General features: G+C 44.8%; 1 protein-coding gene across 9 annotated transcripts in view; it reads left to right on the forward strand.

Moving 5' to 3' along the window:
• The window catches only part of NME5 (NME/NM23 family member 5), a 309,787-nt gene that overhangs the window by 265,795 nt on the left and 27,598 nt on the right, over positions 1-16,394 (forward strand). The window lies entirely within an intron of this gene.

The following is a 16,394-nucleotide window of genomic DNA, read 5'->3' on the forward strand; positions in this document are numbered from 1 at the left end:
CCTGGGCGGGGAAGCTCCCCAAGCAAGGCCCAGGCTCCAAGGCCTAATCTGGCAAACAACAACCAGCCAGCTCAAGAAAGGGATGTAAATCCAAAAGTCTTTATGGAAGGAAGCAGCAGTGGCAGCAGTGCAAGTTCCAGTAATGGAAGGACAGTCGGTGTGGAAGTAAGAACATGTAAGAACCTGGTGAAGCAACCTGCCAGTATGACTGAAAGTAAAAGTAAGCTGTTGGAAAGTCCAAGAAACATGCAGAGTGTGCAGCAGCCTCCATCCCAGGCCTCAGGTGGACAATCCACCTCCACCCCGGGCAGGCAGAGAAGGACATCACTGGAGAGAAAGACAATCCAGGAGAACCTGCAGCAGCGAGTTATGTTACCAGCGGAGCGCACAAGGTCTGGGGGCCTGCAAGCTGGAAAGGAGACCAAAGGCGGCCAGGAAGGAACATCTAGAGGTACCACCAATATTGTGTCTGCAAAACATCCGGGGCTCAATCGCCCATCAGCAGTTTGTGACCCCAGTGCAGTTACAGCAACCGCAAAACACCAGAGGTCCCAGGACTCTGTGCCAAAATCTCAGGGGCCAGGAAAGAGCGGTGGTAGTGTGGCTACAGGATCCAGGCCTGCAAGCAAACAACACCCCAGCAGCAAACTGCAGCCCCCATCACCTGAGCTCCAGCTGGCCGCTCAGATCCCAGCACTGGTGAGGAAGATGGAGACGCTCAAAATCCAGAAACTTCACCTGCAGAAACAGGGAACCCCGGGAAGCAGGCCCTGCTAGACAAGAAGCTGGACTCACTGGCCAAACAACTGGCTGACGTTGTGCAGGAGATAGAGGCCACCATTGAGCAGATGGGACCAGTGGGAGAGACATACAGGAACCAACAAAGGTTTGAGAGAGACCAGGCCTCATCATCCAGGTGTGAGACCCCACAGCCCCATGTGAGACCCATACTGCAACCAGCAACACTGCCTTTTGAGGAGGGAGTCGTGTATAAGAAAAGACAGCAACAGCCAAGTCCTGCAGCAGCTCCCAGTGATGCACCACACATCCCAGCAACCCATGGTGAGGTACCACAAGTCCCAGCAACCACTGGTGATACACCACACGTCCCAGCAACCGCTGGTGATGCACCACACGTCCCAGCAACCGCTGGTGATGCACCACACGTCCCAGCAACCGCTGGTGATGCACCACACGTCCCAGCAACCGCTGGTGATGCACCACACGTCCCAGCAACCGCTGGTGAGGCACCACACGTCCCAGCAACCTCTGGAGAGGCACCACAAGTCCCAGCAACCACTGGTGAGGTACCACTAGTCCCAGCAACCACTGGTGAGGCACTGCAAGTTACAGCTGTCCGTGGACTATTACCTAATAACAGCAGTGAAGTGGAGGAGACACCACAAGTCCCAGGTGGCAGTGCACTTCAGGAGGACTCTGGACTCCCGCCAGAAGGTAACTCTGTAGCACCTCAGGGTGTATCTACACAGAACTGTGTTGTGAGGGGTGTATGTGAGCAGGACATTCAGGACTGTGATCTGCAGGAGCTTAATGCTCTTAATAGTGTTGCTGATATGTCTGAAATTGCTGATATCTCTGTTACAGAAATGTCTGAAATAGCTGATGTCTCTGTGGATAATGTCCTAGCTGAGCAGGCATCTCAGGTGCAGTCTATGGAAACTGGAGACACAGAGGTCCCTGATGTTGTTGTGGAGGGAGCGGGTCAATCTATGGCTGAGGAGTTCCCCCCTTAGTTACACCACGGACAGCAGAGCCCCATGGTCCGGGTGGTCAGCAGCCCCCTACTACTGATGGTCCCCGGCCCACACATCCCCCACAGCAGGATAGGGGTCAGTCATCTGGGAATGCTTGGAGTCGGGGTAGCCCATTCTTCTCCTCTAATACCAGTTACACTGGCCAGGCCTTCAAGAGGAGGAACGTTGTCAGGTTTAGGCATAGAGGGGCTAAGGAAGATCTACCTGACAGGAGCCATGTGGTCAGGGACATGTTGTGCACCCAGATGGGTTTCCAGCCAGCCGACATCCTGGCTGTAATAAATCTTCCTGACAGACAGGGGTATGATATCAGCTTTAAGCTGATGTCTAATCTGGACCAGTTCTGGGCTCAACAACCCCGTTATAGAGATACTGAGGGGTGGAACAAGTTTAGTTTCATTCCCATATCCAAGCCAGATACAGCGATTGTCACCATAATGTTCTGGAATGAGTCTGTCCCCCCTCAGGACATCATTATCTGGCTCAAAAGATATTGTACCCTCATGTCAGACATGACCAAGACCAGAGATGAGGATGGAATCTCGACCAGGGGGTGGAGGGTCCTGGTTAGATTACATCAGAACCAGAACATCACACATCACCTACCCAACTCCTTCTTTATCGGCAGAGAGAAGGGTGTGTGTTTCTATGTCGGTCAGCCCAGGCTATGCTTTAGGTGTGGGAGATCAGGTCACGTGGCAAGTAACTGCATCACAATGATGCGGGGACCTGGGCCATGTGAGCGCCAACTGCCAGACCATCAGATGCAACCTCTGTGGTCAGATCGGTCACCCCCACAGGGACTGTCCTGAAGCCTGGCATAATATCTGTAGGGACCTCCCCGATGAAGACCTGTTGGAAGGGGCAGATGTACCAGATGAGGAGAAGGAGGAGGAGGCCCTATTGTCAGGGTCAGTGAGTACACACTCACAGAGACCCCGGATATTAGTGGTGCTGCCCCGGACCATCCGGGGACAGGTAACACAGAGGGAGACATGAGGTAGTGGAGCAGCCTATAGAGCAGCCAGTGCCTGTCCCTTCCCCCAAACTGACACCGACCACTAGGGAAAATAATACTGTTAAAAAGAGGAAGAAGGATAAGAGCACCAGAAAACCCGAGAGTGCGTGGACCACCGTCCAAAAACCCTCTAAAATGAAAATGCAAAGTCAGGATGACGTTACCATAACCACTAATAGGTACAGTGTACTGTCTGAGTCAGATGGGGAGGAGGAAATAGAGAGAGAACTGAAGCGCATGATGGAGGAATATGATGACGATCCAGGGGGGAATCCTCCCACAAAAAGGAAACCCCTTCGTGCCGAGTCTCAGTCAGTTTGGGATATGGAAACCGGTAGTCAGGAAGACAACTCTGACTCTGATTTATTATGATGGGGGATGGTCTTTCTTCTTCTTTTTCTAATGGTAGACTTCCATCTTACTGTGGTCACCAGCAATGTAAACAGTATTAGGGCTAGAAGGACCAGACATGTTGTGTATGATCATCTAAGATATCTCAATGCCGATGTGTTTTTCTTACAGGAGACCCGATTAAACACCTTGGGTCTCATACGAGAGGCAGAGAGAGATTGGCAGTCTGGTCCTTCCTTTTGGTCGCTGGCTGTGGAGCCTTATGTCGGGGTCTCTATCTTGTTTAACACCCACGATGTCACCGTCCACAGACTCACCGAGACATCGGTGCCTGCATCGGTGCCATCGGTGCCTGCTGCTAGAGGTCACCATCAGAGGTAGAAGACTCCGGCTCATTAACATCTATGGCCCACAGACAGTGACCGAAAGGACTCAGCTTTTTAATGATGTGAAGCCATATCTGTTCACATCAATTCCTGTCATCATGGCCGGGGACTTTAATGCCACCACTACCACCAGGGACAGGAACAGTAGGCCCCTTACCAGGGACTGTAAGGTCCTAAATAATATAATTCAGCAGGCTGGCCTGTTGGATGTTTTTGTACAGGGTGGTAGGAGTCCCAAGTTCACCTACACATGTGAGTCCTACTGAAGCCATAGGAGAAAGAAGGGAAAGAACAGTCCCATACTCCGATCATTTGGCTTTATATTTTTGTTTGGGTGCCTCTAAGTTTCCTGATGTTGGTAGAGGGCTGTGGAGACTAAATTCTAATCTGTTAGATGATGATTCTGTCCAGGAATATGTTTCATTTTTTTTGCAGCTTCAACTGGACAGAGTAGATTTTTATAATAACATGGCCGACTAGTGGGAGGATGTCAAGGAGGAGATCCGGTCCCTCTTGCAGAGACTGTCAATTAAGAAGGGGAGAAGTAAGTACAGCCAGTATCTGAGACTGCGTAAAGAATTGGAGTCACTCTATTCGGCGGGTGGGGATGACCAACAAAGGATTGACCGGCTGAAATCTGAGATAAGGCAGTATCAGTACAGTAGGTACACCTCCCTGGTAGTGGAACGTGACTATGGCACCCAAGGGGCACCGGATCCATTTGAGAATTGCCGGGAGCGTGTGGAGAAAAAACTGATCGCAGGTCTCACTGACTCCCAGGGTGTTTTACAAGAGTCTCGGGAGGGAATCCTGGGAGTGGTGAGATCGTACTATACTGACTTATTTCAGAAGAAGGCTTTGGATAAGGAAAAAGCCCAATTCTTGGAGGCAACTCCAGGCCCTGATACTAGAGAATTGGACTTTTCTCCTTTGACAGCAGAAATAACGGTGGAGGAGATAAAAGAGGCCATTGATAAGTTAAATCTGAAGAAGGCACCAGGTCCTAATGGTATTACAGCAGAATTTTATAAGAAGTTCAGAGACCTCTTGGCTCCAATCCTCGTGGATGTTTACAGAAATTGTCTAGAAAATCACCTGATGCCTCCATCCATGAGGGTCTCATCGCTAATTCTGCTGTCCAAAGGTAAGGAGCCTAGTGACATCAAGAACTGGAGGCCGATCGCCCTCTTGAATGTTGACAGGAAGATTTTGGCAAAAATTCTATTCTCTAGATTAGTCTGTTTGTCCCCGGCACTGTTGGCAGGCTCTCAGTACGGCACGGTAAAAGGGCGGAACATGTCTGGAGCAGTCATCTCCATAAGAGAGATGTTTGAGAGATGTAAAGCTCTGAGGTGTGGGAGATATGTTGTAGGTCTGGCAGGGGGACACTTTCAGGGTAGAGGCAGGGGTGCGACAAGGTTGTCCTCTGAGTCCACTGCTGTATGTGTTTGTTATCGATCCATTCCTGAGATCACTGCAGCGGTGTGATTTTCAGGGGGTGCCGGTCCCCCATTGCCTGCCCCTGGATGTTGTTGCCTACGCAGATGATGTGACTGTGGTAATATCTGAACCTCGTGAGGTGGAGATGTTGTCTGCAGCCATCAGAAGTTACTCAGAGGCCTCCGGGTCTCTGTTTAACCTTGAGAAGAGTCAAGCTTTCTGGACATTGGATACTGCTCCTGACTTCGATCTGCCACAATTCGCCAAGGCCTCCACCCATATTAAAATTCTTGGGGTTAAACTCGGGAGGGAAGACAATTCCACACTAAATTGGGAGGAAAAATTGGATACCGGAAATGTAAAGGTTCAGCGATGGAAGAACTGGAGGCTGACCTATAGAGAAAGGGTTACTCTGCTGAAGACTTACCTGGTCCCTGTCTTCCTCTACGTCTCTGTCGTCTTTCCTTTGCCAGAATCTTTCTCCGCTAGGCTCTTTAGCCTGTTCTTCCAGCTTTTATGGAGGAACAGGTTGAACCCAGTAAAAAAAGGGATCACCTACCTGCAGAGGAGAGAGGGTGGACTGGATATGTTAAATCCAAGGGTTTTCTTTGACTCCATGTTTCTGAAAGCTAATTTTGGTAACTTGGACTCAAACCACAGTCCCCTGTGGGTGAATAGTATCAGGGACTGGATATTGCCTTTTGCAGAATCCTGGATGCGAGGCGGCAGTCTCAAGAGGGGTCGGTGGACTCCTGGCTTCCTCCCCCAATATCTGGAGTATGGAATAAGGTGTCTGAAGAAATGGGGGATAGACAAAAGTTTTATTGAGAGTAAGACCAGGAAAGATTTGTACTCCCGAATATGTAGGACCTTCTATTGTTTACAACTGGCACTTCCAGATTGTCCAACCACCACCCTAAAGGACAGTCTAAAGTTTCTGAATGGTCGGAGGCTGCCCCCCAAGTTCGGTGACATCGCCTGGCTCTCATTACAGGGAAAGCTCTTTGTCAGGGGAAATCTAAAATTCCTAAGTGTGGCAGATCGTATGTGTCCCCTCGGGTGTCAGACAGAGGAGACTATGGTCCACTTTATATCTGAGTGCTGGGGTGGACGGAACATCTGGCAGGACATATCCACCAAGCTAAAGATACCGTCACTGCAGTCCCTTTAGTACCCAGAAATCCTTTATGGTATAAGATCTAATGTAAGTAACATCAATCCGGAGACCATGTATATAGTTATCCAAGTCATTAAATACTATCACTGGCCCATGAGAACCAGAGTGTCCATACATAGCGAGCCATTCCACCATCATAAAGCCATAAGCCTCATAATGTCTGAGCTCAGGTGGATCCAGTCATTAGAGGTCAAGAAAAAGGGGGAGAATGTAAGACTCTGGAGGAACATCCATCTAGACCAGGGGTCTCAAACTCTCGGCAATATTTTGCGGCCCCCACCTGGAAAAGCACCGCCCGCCGTGTATTCACGGCGGCGGTCGGGTCACGCTGCATGGAGAGGGCTCACGGGCTGAGCCCTCTCCATAGCCGGTAAGTCTTTGCTGCATATTGCAGCAAAGGCTTACCGGTAACACCCGCGATCGGTGCTAGCACCGATCGCGGGTGTTTGCACAGCGATAGCTGCCGGCAAAGCTGCCAGCAGCCTCAAAAAGATAGCGGCGCATGGGTGCCGCCATCTTACCTGGGATCGCCACTCCCCGTGACGTCATCGGGGGGCGGCGATCCGTCTCCATGGTAGCCACGGGTCTTCCGAAGACCCGAGGCTATTTCGTTTTAACCCCTTCATTACAATGTGCTGATAGCACATTGTAATGAATGAGGAGGAAAATCCCCATATATTGCCATACTGTAGTATGGCAGTATATGATAGGATTGATCAGACAACCTAGGGTTAAAGTACCCTAGGGAGTCTGAAAAATAGTATAAATAAAAATACAAAAAAGTTTAAAAAAAAAAAATTATAATAAAAAAACCTAAAATTTCAAATCACCCCCCTTTCCCTAGAACTGACATAAATATAAATAAACAGTAAAAATCATAAACACATCAGGTATCGACGTGTCCGAAAATGCCCGATCTATCAAAATATGATAATGGTTTTTCAATGCTTTTAACCCCGTAACGGAAAATAGCGCCCAAAGTCGAAAATGCCACTTTTTTGCCATTTTGAAAAAATCTATAAAAAGTGATCAAAAGGTCGTACAGTCCTAAAAATTATATCATTGAAAATATTATCAAATTTCGCAAAAAATGACACCACCCACAGCTCCGTACACTAAAGTATGAAAAAGTTATTAGCGCCAGAAGTTGGCAAAATCAAAAAAATAATTTTTGTACAGGAGGTTTTAATTTTTGTAAAAAACATTATAAACCTATAACAAATTTGGTATCCCCTTAATCGTACCGACCCAAAGAATAAAGTAGACAAGTCATTTGGAGCGCTCAGTGAAAGATGCAATATCCAAGCCCACAAGAAAATGGCGCAAATGCGTTTTTTCACCATTTTCATTGCATTTGGAATTTTTTTCCCGCTTCCAAGTACATGGCATGGAATATTAAATACCATCACTATGAAGTGCAATTTGTTACGCAGAAAACAAGCCGTCAGACAGCTCTTTACGTGTAAAAATAAAAAAGTTATAGATTTTTGAAGGTGGGGAGTGAAAAATGGACATGAAAAAACAGGAAAGGGCCCGTAACTAGTTAATCCCCTTCCCTCCGGTACTTGAAGAAGATGAAGTCGCCGCTCTGAACGCACTTGGTGCAGGTCAGAGCGGCGACTTCATCTTCTTCGATGGGAGGGACACGGGGAGACAAGTACCGGGGGAGAGGGGGGGATGGAGTGTCCTGGGCTCAGTGCGGTAGGAGCTTGGGACCCCTCGGTGCACAGGATGCGTTCATAGAGAAAACACGTCTCCCAGCTTGGGGCTTTCCTTGCGCTGGGAGACGCCATGACATTTGAATCTGAATAATGATATTTTGTAAGTGCATTTTGTGTGGAAAACTTGATGCGGCCCAGCCTTACCCAGAATCTACCTCCAGCGGCCCCCAGGTAAATTGAGTTTGAGACCCCTGATCTAGACTGAAATCTGAAATTGTAATATGTGATTGTATCTGTATTTATGTTTGTTTTATACTAATAAAAATTGCCCCCTATGTACATGAATAGAACTACTATAATACTGCCCCCTATGTACAGGAATAGAACTACTATAATACTGCCCCCTTTGTACAGGAATAGAACTACTATAATACTGCCCCCTATGTACAGGAATAGAACTACTTTAATACTGCCCCCTATGTACAAAATTAGAACTACTATAATACTGCCCCCTATGTACAGGAATAGAACTACTTTAATACTGCCCCCTATGTACAAGATTAGAACTACTATAATACTGCCCCCTATGTACAAGAATAGAACTACTATAATACTGCCCCCTATGTACAAGAATAGAACTACTATAATACTGCCCCCTATGTACAAGAATAGAACTACTATAATACTGCCCCCTATGTACAAGAATATAATTGCAAAAAAACTGCCTCCTATGTACATGAGCGCTTTACATAGAGGGGGTGGCAGAAGTCCTGTGTAAGAAAACAAAGGTGGTCAGGCTGCAGCAGGCCATCGTAAAATATGGACCTATGGGGTGCAGCATATCTGTGTACTTTATCCACATGGCTGCTGCACCCCATGGCAGCATATTATATGCAGGAATGCTGCGCCAGGCCTCCCTATCTTTCCTTCCACAGGACTTCTGTTTTTTTTACCTCGAGTAAAGCAGAAAGTGTCACACTTTGTACAGGATTGTCAGCTACTCACAGGTGATGATCATCTCCATCAGGTATAAAAGAGCACTGATTCTCCAGGCCATCACTTGTCAATAAAGAATTCACACTCACGTATAGTCGCTTCCTTGCAGCTCCTCTGTAAGCCTAAAGACACTACAATCACTACTGTAAGTACACTATACTGTCACCTGAAAAACACTGTGCTCCTTAGCAATATAATATATACCCCTCACACCACAACTGACAACACTGTGCCCCTATATATCAAATATACCCCTCACACCACAACTGATCACACTGTACCCCCCCACATATATCATATATACCCCTCACACCACAACTGACCACACTGTGGCCTAGGCTACATTATGTGTGTACTTAAATAATAATATTTACATTGCCACTTATAATTTACTATAAAACATACAGCTCCCCACTACATTAGAATAACTACAAATATATACTGTGAATACAGAAGTATATTCTGTTATATTTCCAAGACCTGTTACAATGTACCACATTTAACATGTGTTAAATCCACATATACTGCCGTACTGTAGCAGTATATGGTAGGACCAATCCAGGGGTATGAAAAAGTAAAAAAAAAAAATTTATAAAAAAGCTAAATATTTAAATCACCCACTTTCCCTAGAACTGATTTAAAAATAAACAGCAAAAATCATAAACATGTAAGGTATCCCCGCAAAATGTCCTTTCTATCAAAATATAATAACGGTTATTCTCGGTGTTGAACCCAGTAATGCAAAATAGCGCCCAAATATATTAAAAAACATATAAAAATTTTTATAACAAGCGATCAAAGGCCGTATAGATTTCAAAAAGGTAGCAAAGAAAACATCAGCTCATCCCGCAAAAATTCACATCTTTACACAGTCCTGTACACCCAGAGGTCGCACCAAGATATTTCTAGAAGGGTAATAATACTCCTCTTACTATTTTTGAAGAGTATATTTAGCCGGGAAGGAGGCACTATTTATATAATCATGTGTCAGTGTCTTCTGTGTTTAAATAGCAAATTGAGGCAGTTGTAGTGATGTTACATCATGCATTGACCAGACTGGAGCTGACGCCACCAACCCCCCAACCACACTGCGGCTGCAGCCACCGAAACCTTCCACCAGCAAACTGTGGCTAACGCCGCTGACACCAAACACCAAGACTGCAGCAGACGCCGCCGAACCCCAGTGGCCAGACTGCAGCTGATACTGCACATCCATGATGATTGCTTTGTAAAAATCATTTTTTTTTTAAAATAAATTTTATTTCATTTTTTTGTGTGTGGGAGGGGGGGGGGGCGTTTTTTAATTATTTTATTAATTGAATTTGCATCTTTTGTCATTTTTTACGTGTTTTTAGATACTATAGGTTCACTGTGATCAGTGCTCCAGTCACACGACCTTCTAGGTCACGGGCTGCAGGAATCTGCTGTAGCTGCAGGCAGGATTAGGGGAGAGAGGAGAAAACTCTCAGGTGGATTTATACACCACGATTGATAACGTGATCTGTGGGAGAGGGGATGTCATCTGCTACCACCTCAGCTCCTGCCAGACATGCAGTTCCACGTAACATACACCTCATGCCACCTCAGCTCCTGCCAGACATGCAGTCCAACGTAACACACACACCTCATGCCTCCGCAGCACCCACCAGACATGCAGTACCACGTAACATACACCTCGTGCCACCTCAGCACCCGCCAGACATGCAGTCCCACGTAACACACCTAATGCCACCGCAGCACCCGCCAAACATGCAGTCCCATGTAAGATACATGTCTTCCCTGACCTTACTACAGCCATTCTATCCCCTCCTGTGAAGCCCCCCCACCTCCATACACGTTTGCACACAGTCCCCCTACCAGTTCTTTTTGCAGGCAGCCATTACAGCTCCACTTCCTGCACTGTGAGGAAACTGTGTATAAAGCCACGCCCCTTTCCCGGAGGCTCCGCCCCTCCAGTGACATCACTGCTGCACGGAGCAGCCCCAGTAAGATGTGGTGTGTGCTGAGCGGTGCCGGCCTGCGCGCTGTACAGCATATAGCTGGACCCTCTGCTCACAGGCAGCGCTGCTGCACTGTCTCTGCGCGTTGCTAGTATCCGCATCAATTATAGGATGTGGGTACTATTGATTACAGTTGTAGGAAGTCCGAGGAGGGGGAGAGGAGACCGGCCCCATACAGAGTTTATTTTTAAACTGTTTTATTTCATGAAATGTTGTAGTTCACATTAATGCTATTTTTATGATTTCTAAATGTTATACTCATCATACAGTTAGTCTTACCGCCCAAATTGGTTGATAACTAACATTAACCATATGTCTGCTTTAAGCTTACATAATTTTTTATATATTAATTTATTTTATTGGGACATTAGGCTTACAGTTCGAACAGCGATTTTCTAAATTTTTTATAAATTTCAGATTCAATATTTTTTGGGGGCAATTCATCTCCGTAAGGGTTTTCAAAGTTCTATTTTTTAGAAACTTCCCACAAATGTTCCCATTTTTAAAACTGCACCCCTCAAACTAGTTAGAGCAACCTGTGTAAAGCTTGTTTACCCCTCAAGCATCTCACAAGAATTAAACAAAATGGAGGTTCTATTTGGAATTTTTTAATTTTGACAATAAAATGATTATTAAGTACTAAAATTTAAACATTCATGCAGGATTAAATGAGAAAACACATAACAGATTATGTGGAGTATGGCAATACAGGCGTCCCCTACTTAAGAGCACCTGACTAACATATGACCCCTAGTTACAAACGGGCCTCTGGATTTTGGTAATTTACTGTACTTTAGTCCTAGGCTACAATGATCAGCTTTAACAGTTATCAATGGTGCCTGTAATTAAGCTTTATAGTTAATCCTGGTTCTTATGACAATCCAACATTTTTAAAATCCAGTTGTCACAGAGACCAAAAAAATGTTGACTGGGGTTACAATAATGTATACGGTTCCGACTTGCATATAAACTCAACTTAAGAACAAACCTTTTTTTAAAATATGTAAAAAGTTTAAATATGTAAAGTTTGTTACCTGGTTTCTCTTGAATGCAGTAATATCCAACATGTGATCACAAACTGCTAACAGATTTCAGGCGCTATGTCACATTGGCTGAGGCCCTAATATAGTAGGGCAGTAAAAACCTCTGTCTGTACTTATTTTAAAAATTAGATCCCTCAAGGATTGCAGTAACACTATATACCCCGTTGTTTAACCTTTATTAGCTTTTATTGGAGGAGGGTCCTTAAAAAAAAAATAAAATCTACTGTATATACTCGAGTATAAGCCGAACCAAGTATAAGCCGAGACCCCTTATTTTAACATAAAAAACTGGGAAAACCTATTCACTCGAGTATAAGCCGAGGGTGGGAAATACATTGGTCACAGCCTCCCCAGTATATAGCCTGCCATTCCCCTGTAGTATATAGCCTGCCAGTCCCCTGTAGTATATAGCCTGCCAGCCCCTGGAGTGTATAGCCTGCCAGCCCCTGGAGTGTATAGCCTGCCAGCCCCTGGAGTGTATAGCCTGCCAGCCCCTGGAGTGTATAGCCAGCCAGCACCCTGGAGTATATAGCCTGCCAGCCCCCTGGATTATATCGCAGGGATTGTGACATCAGCGAGCGTCTGACGTCATGATCCCTGCAACGGACAGCACAGAGAAGATACCGGAGAATCGATTGATTTAAGAGGACTTACCGAGGGGATGTCGGAAGGTGAGTACACGGTTTGTTTTTCTTGACTCAAGTATAAGCCGAGTTAGGGGTTTTCAGCACATTTTTTGTGCTGAAAATGTTTTGTGCTTATACTCGAGTATATATGGTATTCAGTAATTAAATTTAACATATTTTTTGTGTTTTGTACGCCAAATAGAATAGATAACATGCTATGTTCCTTATGTTCTATGGGTCAGTACGGTTATGGTGATACCCCATTTATATAGCTTTTCTATGTTTGACTGATTCTACACAATAAAAATTCATTTGGAGAGAAAAATGCCTTGATTATGCATTATTTGTTGTGGTACTAGTTGTACTTATTATAAATATCATGTACATTTTTGGTTGTACGCACAAAAATCATATATGTGCTGTTTGTGTGGTGAATTTCACGTTTTATTGTGTTTTATTGGGAGCTTTATGCTATTTGGAGCATTTATGGGACTTTTTTTTAGTATAATTTTCTTGTTCAAATTAATACACTAGGGAACATTATGGTGGCACAAAAAGAAGCTCACCTTTACGTTCCCCAATGTCTCGGTGGCTCAGTCTAATAATGTTTCCAGTTTATTGTTCAGATTGTGCTCGGGCCAGACCCCGCTGCTGCCCTCGGAGGGTTTCCCCCCAGTAAGCGGAATCTCTGATCGCTGGTGTTTAGAGGGGGGTGTCAGCTGTAATATACAGCTCCAGAGCCTGTGGCAGAAGCTGCACCTAATAGTACATCATTTGTCGGCAAGTCATTGGGGCTCATTTACTAAGGGCCCGCGAATCGCATTTTCGTCGGGTTTCCTGATGATATCAGTTTTGTGCCGAATTGCCCTGGGATTTTGACGCACGCAATCGGATTTTGGCACTTCAGCGCCGGCTTGCATGCGACAGAAATTGGGTGCGTGGTCTTCGGACAACCCGACTAATTTGGACAACGCGCAAGATTTAACATTTCGAATTGTGTCGCAAGCACTCCGGCGGACCTCGGCGTGGAAGCGACGGATGCAGGAACTCGGGCGCACGATCTTAGTGAATTGCGGCAGACCCCAATCCTTGTCGGACAACGCACCGTGGGATTGCGACAGGACCGGGTAAGTAAATCTGCCCCATTATGTCCAATGTTGAGAAGAGGGTTAATCATCAGCAAACAGACTGACCTTGTAAGTGTCCCTGAAGCCCTAAATGAAATTAACACAGATACCAAGGCTCTGCCAAGGGTTACATAGCAAAGGTGAACAGGGCTGGAGATAGGGGGCATCTTTTGCGGGTTATTATGGCAATGTGCATTGCCTCATTGTGAGGTAGCCAACTGGTTAGTCATATAATAGTTTAAGGTTTTATGGGGAAATCCGATTCGCTCTAGGATTGCGGGCGGTTATTGGGAGTAAAGCTTCTGGGTGGGTGTGCCTTGACAGAATATACTGCGTAGAGACGTTACTTTTGGTGCAGATGGTGAGCTAGAATTTTGTCTATTTTGTTAGCATAGCGATAGAATTAAGCTTGGATCCACCTATGGGCTGGTTTCATTTCTGGTGGTGAGGAGTGCCTGAAGTTTGAGCTTAGTATCATATATGTGTTTTGTGACATCTAAGGTTGGTTGCAATCTGTTTGCTAGTTCTAATCTCTGCAGTTCGGATTCTATCTTTCTTTCGTTTTACTGTTCCAAAGATTACATTTTTATGTATAAATACGCTTGGGGCTTCTCTCCTCCCTCAGTCGTGGCCGTGCTACACTACATTACTACAGCTGATGGCCTAGATGGATGGTCATGTGACCGGAGCCTAGTAATTGTGTACATACCAATGACGCTCGGTCACATGACCAAACACTAAGTCTCCCAGGATTGAGCCTGGCGCTGCTGGAGATGTCCCTGACCCTCTCCTGCAGCAGCCGACTGTGTGAGGAGGGAGGAGAAGATTTCTATCTCCAGCGAACCCTGTAAGTGTGTAGAAGTAACTGTTAGTGTGTCATGTGTATTGCATTTATTTATGTGTGGGCAGTAAATGCATTGCATATGTTTATGTGTGGGCAGTAAATGCATTGCATATGTTTATGTGTGGGCAGTAAATGTATTGCATATGTTTATGTGTGTGCAGTTTATATATTGCATGTATTTGTGTGTGCAGTTTATGCATTGCATGTGTTTGTGTGTGCAGTGTATGCATTGCATGTGTTTGTGTGTGCAGTGTATGCATTGCATGTGTTTATGTGTGTCATATGGATTGTATTGTATGTTTGTGTGTGCTGTTTCAGTGTGTCATATGCATTGCATGTGTTCATTTGTGTATTCAGTCCCTTATATAGTGAGAGGCTTGCTTGGAGGATGCTATGTGCATCCTCTCTGCATGTCTCTGTTTACAGAACACTGATAACAGTTAGATTACTGGTATTGTTACCATTAGATTACTGTTATCTATGATCTATATATAAGATTAGTAGGGATCACGTGTGCCCCTATAAAACAAAAACAAAATTGTAAGTAAAAAAAAAAATTAAAGTCATATGCCCTCAACCATGGCCCTCTCTGGCGGGTCTGGAGCTGACGTCAGCCCTGGCCCACTCTGTAGTGGGTCTGGTGGCTACATCAGCCACGGCCCGCTCTGAGGCTGGGTCTGTGGTAGGCGTCAGCCCTGTCCCACACTGTGCCGACGTCAGCTAGAGCCCGCTCTGTGGGGTGGGGTCTTGGGCTGGCGTCAGCCATGGGCCGTTCTGGCAAGTCTGAAACTGGCGTCGGCCCTCTGTAGGTTGACATTTCTGAGGAGACAATAACATGGTTGTGCACCACTTGTTAAATACATGTAATATTATAAAAATTGTCTCAAGTGGCTACTTAAAGGGGTATTCCCATTTCAGCAAATTCATGTTATTGTATGTATTATAAAATGTTATTCAACTTTCCAATATACTTTCTGTTTCAATTCCCCTTGTTTTTCTAAATCCCTGCTTTCTGTCATTCTATAGAAAGCTTCTATGTTTACTTTGAGTGGACAGAAATCTGACCATGGTCACACAACTGCACAGATTGTTAGTATCACAGAGAGTAATCAGAGATGTGTGATATAACGAGCCATGCACCCGTGTGACCATTGTCAGATTTCTGTCCACTGGTAGTAAACACAGAAGCTTTCTATAGAATGACAGCAAGCAGAGATCTAGAAAACTGACAATATACAGAAAGTATATTGGAAAGTTGTGTAACTTTTTATAATACATACAATAACCTTAATTTGCTGAAATGGGAATATCCCTTTAAGCATAAAAAAGCAGGAGCTATAACAATTTTCTTGTATTAATAGATGTCTATTAACACTATATACAACTAGGAGTTATGTATTTGTATTCATGAAAATGTCATACTCCTCCTCAGCTCAAAATACTCCTGAAAAACGGTGAGAGGAGTATTATTACCCTTCTTGAAAAATGTTAGTGCGACCCCTGAGTTATATACTCATTCATTTCATATTCCTTAGTTATTGATTTTCCAGAATTTCTTTACAACACCCCTATCCTCAATAGACCCTACTTTGCATGCTTTATCATCCATTTATCCATTCACCATTAATTCATATGAATTCATTTTCATTTTAGTTTGTGGAATAAATTGTTTTACTATTAATATACTATTATTTATTTCATATATTAACTGCATGCTTCCCCCTTTTATCGATTAGCAATCCCAAAATCTTATATGTTAATCATTAAACCATGACTGAAGCATGATCATATTGGAAAGTTGTATAACTTTTTATAATACATACAATAACATGATTTTTCTGAAATGGGAATACCCCTTTAAGTAGCCACTTGAGACAATTTTTTATAATATTACATGTATTTAACAAGTGGTGCACAACCATGTTATTGTCTCCTCAGAAATGTTAACTA

Source organism: Engystomops pustulosus, chromosome 4 (genome assembly GCF_040894005.1).
Source record: "Engystomops pustulosus chromosome 4, aEngPut4.maternal, whole genome shotgun sequence".
Taxonomy (NCBI): domain Eukaryota; kingdom Metazoa; phylum Chordata; class Amphibia; order Anura; family Leptodactylidae; genus Engystomops; species Engystomops pustulosus.